Source organism: Octopus bimaculoides, chromosome 6, assembly GCF_001194135.2.
Source record: "Octopus bimaculoides isolate UCB-OBI-ISO-001 chromosome 6, ASM119413v2, whole genome shotgun sequence".
Lineage (NCBI taxonomy): Eukaryota > Metazoa > Mollusca > Cephalopoda > Octopoda > Octopodidae > Octopus > Octopus bimaculoides.
This window is the reverse complement of record NC_068986.1, coordinates 62,284,875-62,300,146: the sequence shown is the minus strand read 5'-3', so window position 1 is coordinate 62,300,146 and position 15,272 is coordinate 62,284,875. Positions and strand designations below refer to the sequence as shown.

Genomic DNA, 15,272 nt, shown 5'->3' with positions numbered 1-15,272 from the left:
AAGGGCATCCAGCTGTAGAAACCATGCCAAATCAGATTGAAACCTGGTGCAGCTCCCAGCTTACCAGTTTTCAGTCAAACTGTCCAACCCATGCCAGCATGGAAAATGGGCATTAAATGATGATCACACACACACACACACACACACACACAAGGAGGTGCTGAAAAGTTCCTGGCTTTGGATAAAAGAAAATAAAGGAGGATCAGTCAATTATAATTTTATTCAACAAATTCCTCTCTCAGATTCACACACTTATCACAGTAGTCCTCCAACCAGGCCTTTTGTGATACTCTTAAAGTCAGGAACTTTTCAGCACCCCCTCATATATTTATATTTATATATTACTAATGATATTTTTCTCTTATTTTCAAGCCACCCAGACATTCAGGATAACTTACTACCCCAGAAAATACAGTGGAAGTAAGAATGATATTGAAATCTTATAATGAAATTCTAAAACATAACAACGAACCATTTTAAAAAATTTTCTCCCAATAAAGATTACTTCACTGCATGCATGCCTTTGTACCTAAATATTAATGAGATATTTTTATTATTCTAATATTGTACTTGTTGCAACAGTTTGGCTTAGTTATGAGTCATTTGTTACTTTTTAACAGGAGTATTAATGAAACCTGATCACTTAAAAAAACAGTTAATAGTAACTGCAATCAATGTATTCACAGAAATGCAGTGCAATTTGATTTCCATACCTTAAAAGTGTTCAAGGATTTTGTACTTTCGACATTAACTAGGAGTTTGTACTATGGATTTCTACATTGTGGTATTATTGAAGGTATTAAAACACTCTTCCAGGTATAACTCCCATTTTTGAGATCGAGTAGCAATGATCCACTCTGGCATTGTCTTTATTCTGATGAAGCAACCTTGAACAAAGGTTATATAAGTTGTGGATGAACTCATGTAATTTTTTTTACTCATTCCTAACTCATTAGTTACATGTACTTGAAAGACAGATTTTGCAACAGTATAGTTATTTTATTACATTATTTACATTTGACAGATATTTGTCCTCATCTTGTTTGCTGTTAACATAACATTTCGGCTGATATACCCTCCAGCCTTCATCAGGTGTCTTGGGGGAAATTCGAACTTGGGTTCTCATTCCTAAGGTATTTTTCAATGTTGTTATTATTATCATTATTATTATTCATGTCACTGCCTGGAATCGAATTCAGAATCTTGGGGTTAGTAGCCCGTGCTCTTAACCACTATGCCATATGCCCATGGGCAATTATGGAGTGAATTTTAGGGCTTATAAATCTAATATTTTCCTATCCTTCCTTAATACCGGTTCCCATATGCTATTCATATTTGCACTCAGTCTACTTAGGAGGTTGTTGTGTCCTAGCATATGCGCTGCTTCTTGTAGTTTTCGTATTTTCCAGTGGTGTTCTCTATTATTTTGACTTCATCCCATAGGGGGAGGTGGTCTCCATTTTTCCATACATGATCAGCTATACCCGATTTATCAATATCTCCTCGTGTCATAGCTTTGCGACGTTCTTTTACTCTTATTTTGAGAGGGCAGCATGTTTCGCCTTTGTATAACCTACCACAGCTGCATGGGATGGAGTGCATGCAGTTTTTGGTCATATTCTCTTCTATTGGTGGTTTTACCCAAAGGAGATATTTGCGAAGTGTTGTATTACTCTTGAATACTGTTCTGATATCATATGGGCCACATATCTTTCGTATCTTTTCAGAGAGGCCTTTCACATAGGGTAGACATTCTGTAGACAGTCTATTGGTTTCATCATCTCTTTTCTTCATAATTGGAGTAGATAGTATGTTTTTGAGATAGTTGTTGCTTAATAGATTGTTACTGAGCTTGATCATTTCTTCGTGGTGGGTATCACGATCGCTACTTATATTCTTTACTTGATGTTTTAGGCACTGAGCAATTCCTCTCTTTACACTGTATGGATGGTGGTAATTGAAGTTAAGGTATTGTCCAATGAAGGTCAGTTTGTGGTATACAGATGTCCTGAATCCATACTTGGTACGTGTTATTAATACGTCCAGGAATGCTAGCTGATTGTCTTTTTCCTTTTCCATTGTGAACTATATGGATAGCTTTATTGTGTTCACATGATCTAACAGCACTTGGACATCTTCCTGGTGGGGGCAGAGAATAAAGGTGTCATCAACATATCGCAGCCATAGGGTTGGTTTTAGTAGTGTTGATCCTAAAGCCAAATTCTCAAAGTATTCCATGTATATATTGGCTATTATCAGTGATAATGGCGAACCCATAGCTAAACCCTCTTCTTGTCAATATATATCAGTATCTATACTGAAATAGGTAGTTTCAACACAGAGGTTCAACATTTCCATCAAGTTTCTTATTGGTATACTAGTGCGTTCTTTTAGATGGGTGTCTGTCACTAGTTTTTCTTGAATCACCAATAGTGCTTCACCAGTTGGGACTTTGGTGAACAGACTTATCACATCTAGACTCACCATCTAGTTGGATTCAATGGGGGTATCCTTGATCAATTCTGTGAAATGGGTGGAATTCTTCACATATGATGTTGACTTTCCTGCTAATGGACTGATTATATCCACAAAGAAGTGGCTCAGTGGATGACATGCTGAACCTCTACAGTTCACTATAGGTCTTAATGGAATACCATCCTTGTGAATCTTAGGTAGACCGTACATGTGTGGTAGTTTACTGTAGTGTTGAGTCAGTTGTTTGTACTTCATTGGTGTAAAGTGATCCTTGTTTTTGATCAAGATCTGTGACAACTTCCTCTCTGTTTTCAGAGTTGGGTCTTTCTTTACTTTGCTGTAGCTACCATCACTTATAAGACTTGCCAATTTTTCCAAGTAGTCAGACTTGTTCATCACCACTGTAGCATTTCCTTTGTCCATCGGAAGTATTATGATGGAATTATCACTCTGTAGTCTTTTGATAACGAACTTTTCTTCCTTAGTGATGTTTGGTTTGGGAAGTTTTGCTTTTTCCAGTACCTGTTTCATTTTCCACCTTGGTTCATCTCCCTGATCTATTGGTACCTTTATGGCTATCTCGTCAATAGGGGCTATTATCTCCAACCAAGTATGGAATACACTTGATGGTTGTCACAAAGTTGAGACCTTTGTTTAGTACTGCTTCTTCAGAGCTTTCTAGATGTTGACTACTTGCATTAATTACTGCTTTCACAGGTGGGTGACCCTATGGCTGTGATACGTTGATGACACTTTTACACACTGCGATATGTTGATGACACCTTTATACACTGCGGTATGTTGATGACACCTTTATTCTCTGGCCCCACCTGGAAGATGTCCAAGTGCTGTTAGATCATGTAAACTCAATAAAGCCATCCATACAGTTCACAATGAAAAAGGGAACAGACAATCAGCTAGCATTCCTGGACATATTAATAACACGCACCAAGTATGGAATCAGGACATCTGTATACCGCAATCCAACCTTCACTGGATGATACCTTAACTTCAATTCCCACTATCCATACAGTGTAAAGAGAGGAATTGCTCAGTGCCTAAAACATCAAGCAAAGAATATAAGTAGCGATCATGATACCCACCATGAAGAAATGATCAAGCTCAGTAACAATCTATTAAGCAACAACTATCTCAAAAACATACTATCTACTCCAATTATGAAGAAAAGAGAGGATGAAACCATAAACAGTCTACAGTCTGTCTACTCTATGTGAAAGGCCTCTCTGAAAAGGTACAAAAGATATGCGGCCCATATGACATCAGGACAGTATTCAAGAGTAATACAACACTTCGCAAATACCTCCTTTGAGTAAAACTACCACTAGAAGAGAATATGACCAAAGACTGCGTGTACTCCATCCCATGCAGCTGTGGTAGGTTATACAAAGGCGAAATATGCTGCTTCCTCAAAATAAGGGTAGAAAAACATCGCAAAGCTATGACACGAGAAGATATTGATAAATCAGGTATAGCTGATCATGTATGGAAAAATGGAGACCACCTCCCCTGAGAACACCACTGGAAAATACGAAAACTAAAAGCAGCACATACGCTAGGACACAACAACCTCCTAAGCAGGCCGAGTGCAAATATGAATAGCATATGGGAACCGGTATTAAGGAAGGATAGGAAAATATTAGATTTATAAGCCCTAAAATTCACTCCATAATTGCCCATGGGCATATGGCATAGTGGTTAAGAGTACAGGCTACTAGCCCCAAGATTCCAAATTCGATTCCAGGCAGTGACATGAATAATAATAATAATAATAATAATAATAATAATGATGATGATGATGATGATGATGATGATAATAATGATGGAAGAAAATGTGTTGATTCTCGGGGACTTCCCCGTACATACCGACAAAACTATAAAAGCTAATAAACCGGATATTATTATAAAAGATCAGACAAAGAAGACGTGTTTATTAATTGACATGAGTATTCCTTGCGATCACAATATAGTGGCGAAAGAATTTGACAAGATCAGTAAATATAAAGACTTGCTAATATAAATTGAAAAAATGTGGCATTTCAAGGCGACTACCATACCAGTGATTGTAGGATCTCTAGGAATGATAAAAAAAAGGTACTGAAACCTATTTGAAAATGATACCAGGCTTACCATCCCTACAGGAAGTGCAAAAAATCGTGTTAACCGGAACGGCTCATGTACTGAGAAGAGCATTATCGCTATGAAAACAACATATATTCATGAATTTATTTATTTACTCTTTTACTTGTTTCAGTCTTTTAACTGCGGCCATGTTGGAGCACCGCCTTTAGTCGAGCAAATCGACCCCAGGACTTATTCTTTAGAAGCCTAGTACTTATTCTATCGGTCTCTTTTGCCGAACCGCAAAGTTACGGGGACATAAACACACCAGCATCGGTTGTCAAGCGATGTTGGGGGGACAAACACAGACACACAAACACATACATACATACACATATATATATACATATATACGACGGGCTTCTTTCAGTTTCCGTCTACCAAATCCACTCACAAGGCTTTGGTCGGCCCGAGGCTATAGTAGAAGACACTTGCCCAAGATGCCACGCAGTGGGACTGAACCCGGGACCATGTGGTTGGTAAGCAAGCATTTATTAATTTTTTTTTAATACATATTTTACCTGTGAATTTTCATGTGTAAACTGGGAATGCATACAATGAGCTTCTCAGCCCTAGGTGTACGGAAAACACTCGGCAAGAAATGGAAGAAAATTTGAAGAAAGAAGGAAAACAACAACAACAACAACAACAACAACAACAACAACAACAACAACAACAACAACAACAACAACAACAACAACAATAATATCATCATCATCATCGAAAAATACCTTAGGAATAAGAACCCAGGTTCGAAATTTCCCCAAGACACCTGATGAAGGATGGAGGCTATATCAGCCAAAACGTTGTGTTAACAACAAACAAGATGAGGACAAATATCCGTCAAATGTAAATAATGTACATAATTCCTCGTCTCTTAAATATAGAACAGTATAAGTTCTTTCACAATAGAAATTAATTTTGTTTCTTTTCAGATTTAAATTATACATTTTCTCTAAATTTCAAATATCAAATAAAATAACTTGTAATCATCATGATTCCTTATCTTTCATTTTTACCCCTGAATCACAAGAATTCATATGTATGCGCATATCTCAGGTTTCTCAAACATTCTTCAAGTGAGAAATAATTGGCACTAGCTGCAGATAATTTTTCTGTTGCGAGATGACAAAACACTCAACAATTTCACAATACTTTCACTACTTGCAATGATGATTTATATCATTCATCACCCTGCAGAATCTATTTAGAGCTAAGGGAACTTGGTCATTGTGATCTAAATACCATGATCATATTCATGATGTCAATAAGAGGATAAACTCTGCTAAACCTACACTCTTTATAGCCTTAACAATGCACATCAATAATGTCATTTCCTGAAATCTTGGCTAATCAACAAATCTCAACCAAATCATTTGCTGAAACAGTGAAGGTATCCAGGGAAATGTTGATTGCAAGTAAAGTCAAATTTTGCAGTAATTTCAGCAATTTCAGTGGTTCTCCAGGACCAAAATATTCAAGACCTAAAAGTCTGTGGAAATGTCATGACCACTGTTGTTTGGAGATAAGAACAGGATTTTGTTCACTATCTTCAGAAGAGCCAAACAGTGAATACAGTATATTACTCTAACTAACTGAACAAATTGAAATAAAATGAAGCACTATAAGCAAAACAGTGAGGAAAGGTATTTAGTCAGCTTTTTGTTAATTTTTTCCAGAACAATGCTCACAGGGTTGGCAAAACAAAAGTTATTTTGAAAATCTGGACTATTTTAAAACATCTATCCTACTCACCAGATCTAACTCCATTCATTTATTTTCTATTCCCCAATCTTAAAATTAGTTTCAAAGGAAGCACATTTCCAGATGATTCTTTGCTGATAGGTGATATTTTAGTAACCATTCAGAAGGATTTCAGAAGCTGTGTGAGGGAATTATGTAAAATAACACATGGCTCTAGATTATTCTCTTCTTGTCAGGCTGAGAACTTTTCAACATACCCTTGTAATTTCAATTCATAATTATTACATTAGATATGTGACAACAAATTAAGGTTGTGAATCACACTGTTATAGATGAGTAAATCTAAGAAACCGAGTATTAAAAATATTAGGAGTCAAAAATAATGTAGGATAGCATTTTTTCTGAGTATTTCTGGCACTATCCCTTGTCAGCTCTTGAGAAAATCTATAGCTAGTAAGAAGCCAAACAAATTCTTTTCACACTAACTCTTTTATTCCTGCAGAAAAAGTTGAATTTAGCCCTGCAAGCTAATAAATTATGAATCAGTTTTATATCATTGCTAATACTTACGACAGAGAACTGTTCATACCTTCTGATACCAATTTACAGTCAAATGGACTGAAGCATGGACACAATACAGTGACTCTGACAAGATATGAACCAACCAACTTTTGACTGACTTAATGGTACTCTATTGATTTTGTTGTCCATTTCCTCACAAATAAAATCATAGTGATAAATAAATAGATCTTGACTTCTCACTTTTCCAAATAAATTAATGACCCTTGGAAGTACAAATGATATTTTCAAGGTGAGTTGAGTTTCAGGAGATGAAAAATTTGGCACAAATGTTATTGCAGCTGTACAAAGAATTGGCTCCATGACAAATTGACTTTTCACAAGCATACAACTGTCTGTAGCATGAGCTGAGGAAGCCCCTATGAAGTTGCTCAACCTGCAAGAAACAGCAACCAAGTTTCCCTCAAATCACACCCTGCCACCTTAAAAAAAAAGAGGATGAATACTTTGAACAATGTAATCTCAGGAAAAAAACATATGGTCACAGCTGGAATGCCTTTAATCATGGACCAGCTTGATCAGAACTCAACAATAACATCTGTTTAAAACAATGGTGGTGAACCTATGACATACATGTCAGCAGTGACACTGTATGTTTTAAGTAGAACACAAAGGACTTTGATGAAAATACATGTATACATCTAAGATATGTCATTATTTTACATGATTTTACTTACACCCATCTGCACTACTTGATATTAAAGAGGTAAAATGAAATGACTAAGTAGATAAGATATTGGGAAGTGGGATAGATGCTAGAACCTGTAAGTCACGAGCACATAAAAACTACAATTGCTTGTATGTGAGGAGAAAAACTTGTCTCATGGGAAAAAATTACATAATATTTATTTCCCTTGGCCTCAGGAATACATTCCTCCTCTTCACAAAAAGTTGAATGTATTAACTCTGATTAAAATATAGTTTTAGTGTTATAACCTATTTCAGTGAACATTGTGTTTTCATAATCCAATATTAGATGAAGTCATCAATCTTTGGGTTTACACAAACAACAGACACATAGGCATGTGGGTGCACACATGCATGTGTGTGTGTATGTAAAGAAAAATCAAAATGGAACATAGAAACAATTAACAGAAAAGGGTAAAGGATAAGTAAACATGGAAATCCTCTAATCAGCCATGGAGGCCAGATTCATCATAGTTTCAATGCATTTATTGTCTAAAGACCATGGTACTACTCTGGTTTCATCAGTGATATAGGGAATATCACTGAGATGATGGGCAAAGATGGCCTGAATGTAAAGGACAACAATGAGGCAGAAAACTATAGACAGAAACAATGAATGCAGTAACAGAAGAGATATCTACAAATAACCACATATATATAATTTTGTCCAAGTTAGACACTTTTCAATTCTCTCCTATTCTTTCTTCTTTGCTTTCATGCTATGCCTTGTTGAGTGTTGTTTCTCTTATACTTTGTTGAAAGACACCAAGCTTGTGTGTATGTATGTGTGTATATATATATATATATATATATATATATATATATATATATATATATTGCCAGTACCACCTGACTGGCCTTCGTGCCAATGGCACGTAAAAGCACCCACTACACTCTTGGAGTGGTTGGCGTTAGGAAGGGCATCCAGCTGTAGAAACTCTGCCAAATCAGATTGGAGCCTGGTGTAGCCATCCGGTTCACCAGTCCTCAGTCAAATCGTCCAACCCATGCTAGCATGGAAAGCGGACGTTAAACGATGATGATGATGATAATGATACATATATATATATATATGTCTTGGTATCTTTCATCAAGGTGTAAGAGAAACCAAGTTTGTGTGTGTGCGTGTGTTTATATACACACACACACACATACAAGCTTGATATGACAAAATTTAAACTCAAAAAGACAGCAAAGGAATGAACTTTGCACATACTAGTCTTAGTGGTACACAGTGAGTAAAATTACAGTATACATACACAGTGAGATGTCTATGATAAAATATGAGTTGGATGGAAGGTAGGGGAGAGAAGAAGGTGACTAAAGATTGGGGAGAGTGTAGGGGTGAATGTAGTGAGTGATGGTGGGATAATCAATGATACATAGAGTTGGGGAGTAGACGTTGATTAGTAGTACAGGAGGGTGAACAGCAGCAGGATAGATAGAAAGAGACAATAGTTTGCAAAAGTATGAGTGGTAAGTGCCTCTCCAGCAATTGCCCATCAGGAAGAAGGCATCTGTAGTACTTTTTCTTAGAACAAAACTTAGCTGCATCTTATCTAGTCTAACTCTTTCTTTAATCACTCAAGTTATACATATATACATATACATATATATATATATATGTGTGTGTGTGTGTGTGTGTGTGTGTGTGTGTGTGGGGTCAGTATAATTGACTTAATCCGTTTGTCTGTCCTTGTTTGTCCCCTCTGTGTGTAGCTCCTTGTGGGTAGTAAAGAAATAACACACACACATTCACATACCCACCCCCATTTACATACACACATATATTCACAGAGTTGAAACGCTGTTTGATTTATTTTTTTCAGCATACAATTTTTATCATCTCACTACCAAGTATGACATCACCCCTTCCTTCCTTATTCATTTATCGCCCCTTCCTTTCTCATTCATAAACACAAGAGTATTATTATAGTAGATTATCTCAGTAACCATGGGAGCTATGAAAAACATATGACATCACCCCTTCCTTCCTTATTCATCTATCACCCCTTCCTTTCTCATTCATAAACACAAGAGTATCATTATAGTAGATTATCTCGGTAACCATGGGAGCTATGAAAAAAATACAAAGCCCAGCATCACCACCAGATCATTCTACACATCTGTGTAATCTTTCATGCAATTCCACCTAGCCGTTTAACTGTGAATCCTAAGACAGGAAAGAATCGCCCATGTCAAATTTATATGTATAGATGATGATTGCCTCATCTTGTCAGATGATGGCCATCTCACTTGATTATTCTGATTTACTTTCAACCTTGCATATGCATTGATATGACTTTTCAGGCCAACCAATGACTTACATGGTATTAAACATAAATGACATGTGTAATCAGGATTAATTTTATTATTTTTTTCTTATAAACTTTGAGGTAGTTTTTTTTTATTAACTTTGACCAGGATTGGTCTTGCATGTCTTGTTGCAGACCAAATATTTAGTGGGGCCTGGAGGTACTGGCAGTGCTCATTTATTCTCATGGGCCTCCAGGTGGTTTACATAGCCTGATTTGCTTAGACAGACACATTGGCAAATATAACAGTTCCAGTTGTCTGCGTTACTAGTGTCTGCTAGTTCTTCTTTTTATAGAGCTCTCTTTAATTTTGCATGCACCACCCTTTCTTCATTCAACATTTCACATGCTGACATAATCCTTGTTCTCTAATTTGACTGATCCAGTGCTTCCTCTTCCAGGTTCTCCTTGGTGCAGTCTCTAAATCTTTTCCTGAGTTTATGCTGTAGCCTTTTTCCTTGCGTTAATTCACCACAGAAAATCGTGTGCATCTGGTTTTGTGCATCTGCCTTGTGCATCTGGTTTTTGACAAGAGACTTGAACAATCAGATTACTCAACTATTTTGGTATTTGGTATCATACTTGTCCACTCCACACCCAGAATTTACCTGAGACATTTCTTATGGAATCTTTCTTTCTGTAGTATGGGGAACAGTAATATGAAGAACAAAGTGCAATTCACCTACCTCTCAGTGTCAACTGTCCAGCTGGGTTAAATCCGAGATGTGCCCTACCCATCTAACCTATTGCTAGAACCTATGCTAATTCCCTTTCTAACTCACATGTCAACACATGTCTGTCCACTCTCACTGCTCAAGGCCAAACAGGCCCATGCTGGTCCTACTTTTGCCCAGATCCTCACTCACTCTTCCTCTTCCTTTAGGGTTCCTCAGCTATTGATGTCCCTGACCCTTTCCTTCAGGTTCACCTCATCCCCACACACCCCACTGATCTCAAAGATCACCTCCTCACTCCACTCCATGCTGAAATCTGCCATCCATCTGGATGGAGATCTCACTCGCAGGGATGGAGTGCCACTCACTTCCTCTCCTCCACCTTTGTCATCCAATGAAGCAACAATTCTGCAAACATCCAAGATGTGACACAGCATTCCATCCACAGAGACATTATTTGGGGAATTAACAGCCAACACTGTCCCTCTGTTCCAGTGAGATGTGTAGTGTGCCTTTGGGGGCCAGACTTCATCTCTTGCCTGCACGAAAGGTGTGTCTCTCTCTTCTACAGAATGCTGTGATGCTGTACACAGGTGTCACCATCCATACCTGAATATCACGCTCTGTGGAACGGACTCCTTGGCCTGTCCTGACTGGGATGATATATAGAATTAAAATGAGTGGTGAGATGTGTCCCCTCACCGCCATGGCCTTGATCGTGCAATGGTGTCTTTCCACAATCTCATTCCTACTTGGTCTGTATGCTGCTCTGAAGAAGCGGTGCACATTCCACCTATCAAGAATCTCCTTCAGCATCTCCAAACAAAATGCAGTGCTGTTGTCCATCCACAGGGCTCTGCTCCAGAAGTATCTCATTGCACATATCCTGAATGAAATACGTGCAACGCCATCCACAGTGCCTACCTTCATTTCCCTCCATGTCGCCATTCAACCCGGTCCACAGTTGACCATCAAGAAATATGTCTCCTGCCAGTAGTGTCACATCCACCACCAATCGTCTCCAGTTGTACTCTACTGTGATGTTTCCCAGCTCCTGCACACCTAGAGCAGGGTCAATGGATTGACACCTGTCACAGTTCTTGATCACCTTTTGAACACTCTACCTCGTAACGTCATCCTTCCTGGCAAGATACAGTATTCCATCCGTGCCCATTCCTTAGTTCTGAGTCACCTAGCCAACACACTACAGCTATCCCCCACTCCAAATCTTCCAGCACCACCAACTAGGCCTTTTTTACCTTGGTTAGAATGTCTGCCTTATTCCCCTCTGAGGGCACAAAGACCACACTCAGCTTCAAATCAAATTTGGTGACTAGCTCTCTCAGAACCCCTAGGCGGCACTTTACTAACATCTCTGCATCTTTGGTTCAAATCCTCCTTTCATCAATGATCACTGATTCCACCCAAGCACAGTAGTTGAATCAGTTTGGATTTCAACAGAGTGCAGCCTCCATCTCAGGGCCAGATTCACCCCCTTCAGCACTTCATCCAATTGAGCCACATTGATGCAGTTGTAATCATCTGCTTTTCAGAGCCCAGCTGTGTCCTCCACTTCAACACTCCTGATTTCCAGGACAACCCCTATTGCAATGCTGCTCACATTGCACCACACAGTCCCATTCTCCAATTTGGGCACATACCAGGTTCCTCTTACTAGGTCTTCTACTTTTATCCTCTCTAGAAACTTCTGTATCATTGCCACTTCCTGCATCACTGCCACCGAAATACCATCACACCTACTTTGCCTCTTTGAAGCCTGAACCCCAGTGCAGCTCCTCCAACCATTGGCTCTGGTGGTTTTGCAGTCAGCTAAAACTTCTTTAGGTGACCTATGACCTCTTTGGCAGACATTACAGTTTCATCTACCAGGATGTCATCTATATAGGAATTGGTAACCTTTTTTCCCAGGATAGATTTGAGTAATGTTGCCATGATCTTTGGTGTAGAATTCAGCCCAAAACCCAGCCTAGTCAAACAGTATGTCTGGCCCTTATATCTCACTAGCTGATGCTGTCACAATTTCTTGCTCACACAGAGCTGCAGATATGCCAACTTCAAGTCAATAATTGTTACTGCCCTGGTCATCCATCTCCATTTTCGCAACGTCTCTCTGCAGACATCAGTCACCTTGTCACCCATGTGGCACGATACATGGTCATTCAGCTCTCAAAATTTCAGTACCAGTCTGACCTTGCACTTTGTTGGCTGCACCACTGCCATTAGTGGCAGCACTCCACTCTTCACTTCCTCCTTCCATAGGATTAAGATACTCTCCTCAATCAATCTTTCTACCTTTGCTCAACATCCTTAAACAAACCTTATTCAGGGACCTTTTGAGCGGGATGGGCTACTCGACCTGAAAAAAATTCTAACTGGGCCCCACCTGCGAGGTCATGCGCTGTTTATCTTGATATGAGATCACCATGTCGTGCACATATGGTTGTGATGCATGTGCCTGGTGTACCCTTATCAGACGGGTAGTCATGATGGGTATATTGGGCTTTGTATATTTTACCCCAGTGTCACTTTGATGGCATGCACTGCTCTCTCAGAACCCATGGCCCCACAACTTGAAGTCACACGTCAAGAGGAAACATCCAGTGCACGCTGTCCAGTTTAAGAAGAGGATCCCACAGGAAGCACAGACAATCTTCTGGTAGCAGTGTCAGTAGCTAATCATCACATCCATGTGCAAAGAAAGCATGCCAGCTCAGCATTGGTGAGGCATTTGCCTAAACTGCTAGCACTGGCATCCATTAGTCTATGGTAGACAGAAAGATTGTAGACCTGTTTGTCGACAACAGCACATAAAAAGCACCATCCAAACATGGCCAATGCCAGTACCCACTGATTGGCTCCCATGCCAGTGGTATGTAAAAAACACTATCCAAATGTGATTGATGCCAGGACCACCTGACTGGCTCTTGTGCCGGTGGCACATAAAAAGCACCATTCAAATGTGCCAGTACCCCTGACAGGCTCCTGTGCCAGTGGCACATATAAAACACTATCCGAACATAATTGATGCCAGGCCCGCCTGACTGGCTCCTGTGCTGGTGGCACCCTTTACACTCTTGGAGTGGTTGGCATTAGGAAAGGCATCCAGCTGTAGAAACATTGCCAGATCAGACTGGAGCCTGGTACAGCCACTAGCTCTCCAGACCTCAATCAAACCGTCCAACCCATGCCAGCATGGAAAACGGACGTTAAACAATGATGATGATGATGATGATGATGCTACCACTGCATGTAGTGGAGCCCTCCCAGCAACATATTAATGTCCCACTACGCTCTGGACAGGATGATCTTGGCCAGCTATAAACAGCTGGAGGAGTATCTTACAAGGTATTTATAAATTAAAATTATACAAAATTATTAAATTATTATTATGGTGTACTTCATATTTTCTTAATCTAATTTAATTATTTATTAAATATGTATTTTCTTAATGTAATAAAATATATAATAGCTAATTGAAATGTCATAATATACAACATATGGTATATATATATATTCTACAAATTCCACTCATGATTAAGTCTGCACAGCCAAAACAAAAGTCTTTAATGAAATAATAAATGAATGAACCTTAAGTTCTGAACTTATCAAATTCCGACCATCGTTCCATCCCACATCTCAGTTATTCATCACCCCCAATGCATCACTAATCAAGGTAGTGTCACTATTTTCAAAAGTTTAATAACAAAGCTTTAAATTGGCAATATTTCTATGAAATCTGTGTGGTTTCTATAAACAAAATATGGTTAAGATACTGCAATCAAATGTCCTGCCTCCTTCCTACCCATAAAAAATTGTACAAACTACGTGGTCAGAAAAACCATTGCAGCTTGTGAGATGTGGATGAGAGGTTTTTTTTTTTTTGTTTTCTTTTTTTGGTAATAGGACTTGATCATACTCTGCGTCAGTTTATATATAGTGATGGTGAATTATTTCTTGTTGATTTTAAATTGCTGCTAGCCATCTTGATTAGTTTATAATTTTTCACTTTGCCATTTTGTGAAATCAGTCACTGATTTCAATGGCATTCTCGATAATATTGACAGGTTGAGTTGGCCTCTACAAGCTGTGATGAAGTGAATATTACTTATGAGTATTAATTTCCTATACGAAATTAGCATGCTAATCTAATGCACCTCACTCAGAGTGGAAAAGGTTTTCTCCCCTGTCAATACAAAGACACCACATGCTTTTGTGGTTAAGGAGTGTAAGACTCCTATTTCTAGCAATGCTGGTGCTCACTGCACCCTTGTCACTCTTAGTGACAGTGAATTATTTCCTTGTTGGTTTTAAATTAGTGCTAGCCACCTTGATTATTATCATTATTATTATATATATATATGCATTGTTGTCTCTCAAATATTTAAAATCTACAATTAAGAGCCCTATCTACTCGCTGGCGGTACCTACCCACCACTACCCATTTTCCTTTATTCAAAAATTCTTATCGCTCCTTAAAATTATGGCTTTTAAGTGTTGATTTCTCAGCCCAAGAATTACAGCGTGATGTGCTGCTTGACTGGTCCCCCCTCTCTCTCTCTCTCTCTTTATATATATATATGATGATGATGATGATGATCTTTTCTCCCGCCATGCCTCTGTCTACCCCTCCATCCTCTCTCTCCCCTTCGTAGTTTTTCCTTAAGGTCTTCAGGTTCTG

General features: G+C 38.7%; 1 protein-coding gene across 1 annotated transcript in view; it reads left to right on the top strand.

The window, feature by feature from the left end:
* Positions 1–534, top strand: part of LOC106868711 (complement component C1q receptor-like) — a 200,156-nt gene extending 199,622 nt beyond the window's left edge. Inside the window, exon 8 of the mRNA XM_052968783.1 lies at positions 373–534. The gene's annotated coding sequence lies outside the window, so the exon portion shown is untranslated. The remainder of the gene's footprint in view (positions 1–372) is intronic.
* The last annotated feature ends 14,738 nt before the right edge of the window (positions 535–15,272 follow it).